This window comes from Bombina bombina, chromosome 6 (assembly GCF_027579735.1).
Source record: "Bombina bombina isolate aBomBom1 chromosome 6, aBomBom1.pri, whole genome shotgun sequence".
NCBI classification, from domain to species: domain Eukaryota; kingdom Metazoa; phylum Chordata; class Amphibia; order Anura; family Bombinatoridae; genus Bombina; species Bombina bombina.
Window position 1 is genome coordinate 1,045,303,437 of NC_069504.1, and position 7,495 is coordinate 1,045,310,931.

The following is a 7,495-nucleotide window of genomic DNA, read 5'->3' on the forward strand; positions in this document are numbered from 1 at the left end:
GCTCTTGGGTTCGCACCCAAGTTCTGTTGGGGTGACCGAGTTCACCTCATTCCGTCCTTCCCTAGGGGTTGGTGTTTGGTTTCTTTTCTGTTTCCCTGTTTTTCACACCTGCCTGTCGCTTGGGCTGGTCCAGTGTGGAGCAGGATCTGAGATGTGTTCGTCTTTTGAGGTTTGGTGAGCCTTCTTGAGGTTTTATGCTTTCTCTATGTTCAAGATATTTGAGAAGGAATAATGGCTTTTGTATAGCCTGTGATGTGCACATTGTTTAGTGGATATTTAGCAGTCTGGCAATTAGGATTTGATATCTCTTTTCAGCAACTCTTACTTGCCGGCAAGTATTCTTTTCAGAGTCATCCTGGTATGACTGTAGCCTGTGGGTTGTCTCAGGTGTTCACTTATCTGGGTTTGCTGCACATGTTCTATCTGTGAGTATTTTTTTTTTTTTTTTAATCAAGAATTTTTATTGAGGCAATACAAGAAAAAGAAAGAACATAAACATAATGTACATTTTGCATTACTGTGATGATTTTTGCATACATGACATTATTTATCTATTGGATACTGAAACCTTTACAAATATGAGAATAAAAGAATCTTAATTCAAGTATGATATATGTATCTCACTAATCAAACATAAAAAATATAGAAGATACCGTATGCATATACAAAATCAAATACAGTACATAAAATCAAGCATTACCTCTTTTTTCCTTTTGTTTCCTATGCAAATACATAATAAAATGATAGAATTTAAACATCCCAAGAAAATTATACTTCCTATAGAGTGATATATTAAGTACAAAGTAAGTGTATTTATTATTTGAAGATTGACAAATTATAAGGAGTCAAAACAAGTTGCTCCTATGAGATACACGTGAACAGGAGGCAAAGTGCCTCATTTTCTTTATAGACAGAAGACTAAGAGCAACTTATGACAAAGCGATATCTATGGCGGGTTAATACCGCTTATTTGTTCACCTAAAATAAGAGTGAACAATAACTATAAGGGCGGGGGGCGGAGCTATAAATTCTATGGGGGTTTACAAACTGTCCAGGCAGTTATCTTTATAGTTGAACTTTATATATATGCTTAAATAGGCACCTGCTCGGAGACCCTGGACTTTTATGTATAATATGGATCAGGTTACACTCTGGAACAATTATTCTCACAGCAAGGTATCAGGATATATAAAATATGAAATATAAAATAAATAATATAACACATAGTAGAGAACAAGATATAGAGGGCTTCTAGAGGAGCTCCTCTCCTGGGGAGATGCCATCTACCGGCGACACGGGAAAAGGGAGTAGGGGTATGACCCGCAGGCAACCAGTACCGGCGGGAAAGGGAGGAGAGGAGACCCTTCTGTATTTTTTTTTTATTATTTTTTTTTTTATTATTTTTTTTTTTAATATAATGCCAATTCCACTGGCCCGGCCGCAACCAGCAGAACAAGCTTGGATTAGCATACAAAACCCTGCTAGGTAAACATACATTATCCATATACACTGCAACATCCTAACATGCAATTAGTATGTCTATAGTGAACTTTCTGACTTAGAATGATTTGAAAGAATATACCAAAGTTGCATCTATATAGCTAGGGAGTCCTTAGAAAAGATCTAGAGATCAAAGTGCATTCTTCAGATCCCCAAATCGTCATGTTGGGTAAAATGTTATTCAAACATACTAATACTTAGCATAAAAATAATGCAACATAAGTGTGTGGATTGGTAATATTACATAAAACATATGTCCAGGCATCCCAACTAGCTTAGTATATATGTTAAGCACTTTAAACACATTTGAAACTGAAGATACATGAGAAAACCATAATAAAAAACAAAATTGCCTATGCTGCTATCAAAATTTTATCTAAGGACTCATCTCAAACTTTAATAATGGATGCTGTGATTGTCACCCAACTCTGTAGGAGGGAATAAGTAATGCCCATTAGTTATACAGGAGGTTGGGATAAATATGTGGCTATCAGTTCCTATAACATGTAAAGGTAAAATGGTCCCTAAACAAATGTATGTCTTATCTTAAACAAGAATACAACTTTGTTGTCAATATTAATAATAACCTTTGCTAGTTTACTCCTATAATATATGACATGAGTATAAGCAATAAGATTACAGTAAAGATTACAAACAAGTGTAACTCAATTAGCAGCGAATTATAAAATGCATTCTACCTAAGGACTGAGAAGGGAGTGATTCAACCATGTGGTTAGGCATAATGAACATCAACATACATCACACAATAAGTCCTGAACAAAACTTTACAAGCTCAGTAGTGAAGGTTCAAGTGCTCATATACTAAACGGTAACCTATATGGCATGGAAGTGGAAACACGTTAAATAAAATACATGTTAAGAGGGTATAATGCCTCCACATAACAAACTTGAGACTCACAAAAATATGCGTGGCGCAAAACCTATGCTGCTAACTGAAACAAAAAACGTGGTAACTAATTCAGTCGGTGCCGATCATGATTCTTACTAGGCTCAGTCATGCGGGCAGGTTTCTATGAAATGTCCAACACCTGACTAAAGGTTCTCATGGAAAAGATAGTCACAAGTTTATTACTGTATATGGTTAAACTTTAGGACCCTTAGAGCCAGATCAACCGCTATGGAGAACCAACCATAAAATTCTCATGAAAATGTCTAGGAGGTACAGTTACAGGGAAGCCTTATATGAGAGCAGAAAACTACGGCTTCGGTAGCGCAGCGTCTACTTTACCCTACTCCAGCCCTTGTGCGGCAGCCTAGGGGCAAATTAGATCCAGACTGTAGCGCTATCCTGCACGCTATGTAAATCCTGCTAGGCGGCTGTAGAACTGGGCCGCGTGGTATGATAGTAAGTAACGTCCCATATGCTGTAGGGTTCTGTCCCTTATTTTGGCTGGTATGTACTCGGTAAATCCCTAGCGTCTTCTGGAGTGAAGATTGATCTCCACGACTCAGGGTACAGAAAGCGGTTTCTTTGTATAGCTGGAGACTGGTCGCATCCTCTTGAACCTTTGCCGGCAAAGGAACTTCCACCGCTCTATCTGCTTGCGCAGCAGCATGAGGTTCACCCGCGTCTATAGGGCTGTCAGGATTCCACAGATGCAGGATGGGTCCCCTCTCCACTGGTACTATACCGGTTCTTGGTGCGCTTCGCTCGATGCTAATCAGCTGGGTGTAATCTTCAGTTTGGCGACCCGCCAACTGCGGCTCTCCGTTTACTTCTGCCGCCATCTTGCCTGCATGACTGCCTCCGCAAGCGGCTCTAATTTCTTGTATAAGGTCATCCACTCCGCATATCAATTTCCGCTCCAGATCCTTTAGGAGAGTTTTAATTAGTAAGTGGGGATCTTCCTCCATACTAAGTTTCACCATCTGTGTAGTTCGTGAGGGATGCCAAACAATAAAAGTCTAGGCCTTCATTACTATAAAGTCCAACGCAGCTCTCAGATATAGTTACATCCGTCCTGAAAGAGCAACATTTAGCTCAGTAAAGAATCTTGTCGCTCTTCTGGAGTTAATCACCTCAAATATTTGGATTAGCAGGATAAATGTAATGGGATATTTGCTATATTAGCAGAGCTTCATATTTTTGCTGCCTGTCAGGTCCGCTGCCCGGACACGCCCCCATCTGTGAGTATTTTGATATTCTGAATTATCTGTGACTTGAGGACTCTGTCTTCAGTTGTCTTTTAAAATGCAGTTGCATTGTATTTATGAGAAGTTTTCTTCTCTGTTTCTATCCCGGTCTTACCCTTGTGGTTTCTGTGGATCCGGGGTCTGACCTACTGTTTTTGTCTAGTGGTTAGCTTTGTGGCTTCACTTCCTAAAGGTTGAGAGTTTGCATACCCACTGTGGGTGCTGTGTTTTCTCGTTGCCTGCCAGTTTCTTGAGGACCATTTCGGGTCCCTGTGAGCTTGGCTTGGTTCTCGGGGTTCCTTTTTTCATTTGGAACCGGTTGCACTATATTTGGTGTCCCTTTGGGGATCCTTGATTTCTCCTTTTTTGGGAGTTTTTGGTGCTTGATCCCTTTCTCTAGTAAGGGGTGGGTTGTTGGGGATCGACTGCTGGGCGGCGGTGTCTCCTGGAGGCGGGTTGGCTTAGTCAAGTCCTTTTCTGCAGACTCTAGCAAGGTTTATGGACTATCTGCAGCTCAGTGTCCTTGGGGCCTTTTCCCTTTTCAAAGCTTTCTCGTCTTCGGACAAAGCGTTTTCTTTGGGTAGAGTTTATAAGCCTGGTGCCTTCAGAATGGGCCGCCTTTTGTACCCTTCCGTTATACATTTTCAGTGTCAGTGTTAAGCTGTGGACTCTTTTCATTTATGAATAAAAACATAAATTATGCTTACCTGATAATTTTCTTTTCTTCAGATGGAAAGAGTCCACAGCTCCCCGCCCGTGTTTTTCTATGTGGCGTCTGTTTTTTGGTGGCCAGGTTCTGAATTCCCAAAAGTAATTAATGCAGCTGTGGACTCTTTCCATCTGAAGAAAAGAAAATGATCAGGTAAGTATAATTTATCTTTTTAATGCAGCTGTGGACTCTTTTCATCTGAAGAAAAGAAAATGATCAGGTAAGTATAATTTATCTTTTTAAGATTAATTGAATCCAATATAAAGAACAAAACAAGAAAAAAAAATATGGTTGTTTGCATTTCCCAGATAAACATGGGTTGTTTAAAAAACATTTGTCTAACTGAACTTTATGATCCAGTCAGTCACCATAGTAACCAAATAGCAGAAAACAGCCAGTCTTGTAAAAGCTTAGACAGAGACATATATCAAAAGCTGCATATGAATAATTATAAATAATTAGTTTAGAATGAGTGATGGTAAAAGTCACTTGCGGAATAACCATAGAAAAGTTGGCAAATGGAAGCTCACACACACATAATAAAGATATACAATCTGCATTATTCAGTGTTCCCTTAGAGGGCTCTGAAAGTCAAGAGTTGGGAGAAGAAAATATGTAATGAAAAATGCTATATATTTCAGTTTTATAACAGAGACAATAAAACATAGATAGACAGAAAACCTTAAAACATATTAAGTCATTTAATAAAGTTCAAAATGAAAAAAAATAAAAAAAAATGTGACTCTAGTGGGTACTTATGTTTGGATATAAACAGCAAAATTCTCTCCCTTTAGACGTCCATGAATAGTGAGATTTACCACAAACAAAAACAGTGCGCTCTCAACACACATTGCCATTTAAAGGGAAAGTAAAATAAAAAAAGTGGAGCGGTATTTAACACTCGTGCACTAACTCCGCTAGAAGTAAGCTTTTTGCGTACGTCCGGTAGCGCTTGTATTACAAGTTGAAAGTAAAAAGGTTTCCCTTGCTTGTTAATAGAAGTCAACGAAGCAAAAAAAGTGTGTGTGTGTGTGGGGGGGGGGGGGAATGCATTTTTTCAAGTGCGCTAACCCGACATGAAAATATTAATTTCTTTCATGTAATTAGCAAGAGTCCATGAGCTAGTGACGCATGGGATATACATTCCTACCAGGAGGGGCAAAGTTTCCCAAACCTCAAAATGCCTATAAATACACCCCTCACCACACCCACAATTCAGTTTTACAAACTTTGCCTCCGATGGAGGTGGTGAAGTAAGTTTGTGCTAGATTCTACGTTGATATGCGCTCCGCAGCAAGTTGGAGCCCGGTTTTCCTCTCAGCGTGCAGTGAATGTCAGAGGGATGTGAGGAGAGTATTGCCTATTTGAATGCAGTGATCTCCTTCTACGGGGTCTATTTCATAGGTTCTCTGTTATCGGTCGTAGAGATTCATCTCTTACCTCCCTTTCAGATCGACGATATACTCTTATATATACCATTACCTCTGCTGATTCTCGTTTCAGTACTGGTTTGGCTTTCTACAAACATGTAGATGAGTGTCCTGGGGTAAGTAAATCTTATTTTCTGTGACACTCTAAGCTATGGTTGGGCACTTTGTTTATAAAGTTCTAAATATATGTATTCAAACATTTATTTGCCTTGACTCAGAATGTTCAACTTTCCTTATTTTTCAGACAGTCAGTTTCATATTTGGGATAATGCATTTGATTTAATCATTTTTTCTTACCTTCAAAAATTTGACTCTTTTTTCCCTGTGGGCTGTTAGGCTCGCGGGGGCTGAAAATGCTTCATTTTATTGCGTCATTCTTGGCGCGGACTTTTTTGGCGCAAAAAATTCTTTTCCGTTTCCGGCGTCATACGTGTCGCCGGAAGTTGCGTCATTTTTTGACGTTATTTTGCGCCAAAAATGTCGGCGTTCCGGATGTGGCGTCATTTTTGGCGCCAAAAGCATTTAGGCACCAAATAATGTGGGCGTCTTATTTGGCGCTAAAAAATATGGGCGTCGCTTTTGTCTCCACATTATTTTAGTCTCATTTTTCATTGCTTCTGGTTGCTAGAAGCTTGTTCTTTGGCATTTTTTCCCATTCCTGAAACTGTCATTTAAGGAATTTGTTCAATTTTGCTTTATATGTTGTTTTTTCTCTTACATATTGCAAGATGTCTCACGTTGCATCTGAGTCAGAAGATACTACAGGAAAATCGCTGTCTAGTGCTGGATCTACCAAAGCTAAGTGTATCTGCTGTAAACTTTTGGTAGCTATTTCTCCGGCTGTTGTTTGTATTAATTGTCATGACAAACTTGTTAATGCAGATAATATTTCCTTTAGTAAAGTACCATTATCTGTTGCAGTTCCTTCAACATCTAAGGTGCAGAATGTTCCTGATAATATAAGAGATTTTGTTTCTGAATCCATCAAGAAGGCTATGTCTGTTATTTCTCCTTCTAGTAAACGTAAAAAATCTTTTAAAACTTCTCTCCCTACAGATGAATTTTTAAATGAACATCATCATTCTGATTCTGATGACTCTTCTGGTTCAGAGGATTCTGTTTCAGAGATTGATGCTGATAAATCTTCATATTTATTTAAAATGGAATTTATTCGTTCTTTACTTAAAGAAGTACTAATTGCTTTAGAAATAGAGGATTCTGGTCCTCTTGATACTAATTCTAAACGTTTAGATAAGGTATTTAAATCTCCTGTGGTTATTCCAGAAGTTTTTCCTGTTCCTAATGCTATTTCTGCAGTAATTTCCAAAGAATGGGATAAATTGGGTAATTCATTTACTCCTTCTAAACGTTTTAAGCAATTATATCCTGTACCGTCTGACAGGTTAGAATTTTGGGACAAAATCCCTAAAGTTGATGGGGCTATTTCTACCCTTGCTAAACGTACTACCATTCCTACGTCAGATGGTACTTCGTTTAAAGATCCTTTAGATAGGAAAATTGAATCCTTTCTAAGAAAAGCTTATCTGTGTTCAGGTAATCTTCTTAGACCTGCTATATCATTGGCTGATTTTGCTGCAGCTTCAACTTTTTGGTTGGAAACTCTAGCGCAACAAGTAACAAATCATGATTCTCATGATATTATTATTCTTCTTCAGCATGCTAATAATTTTATCTGTGATGC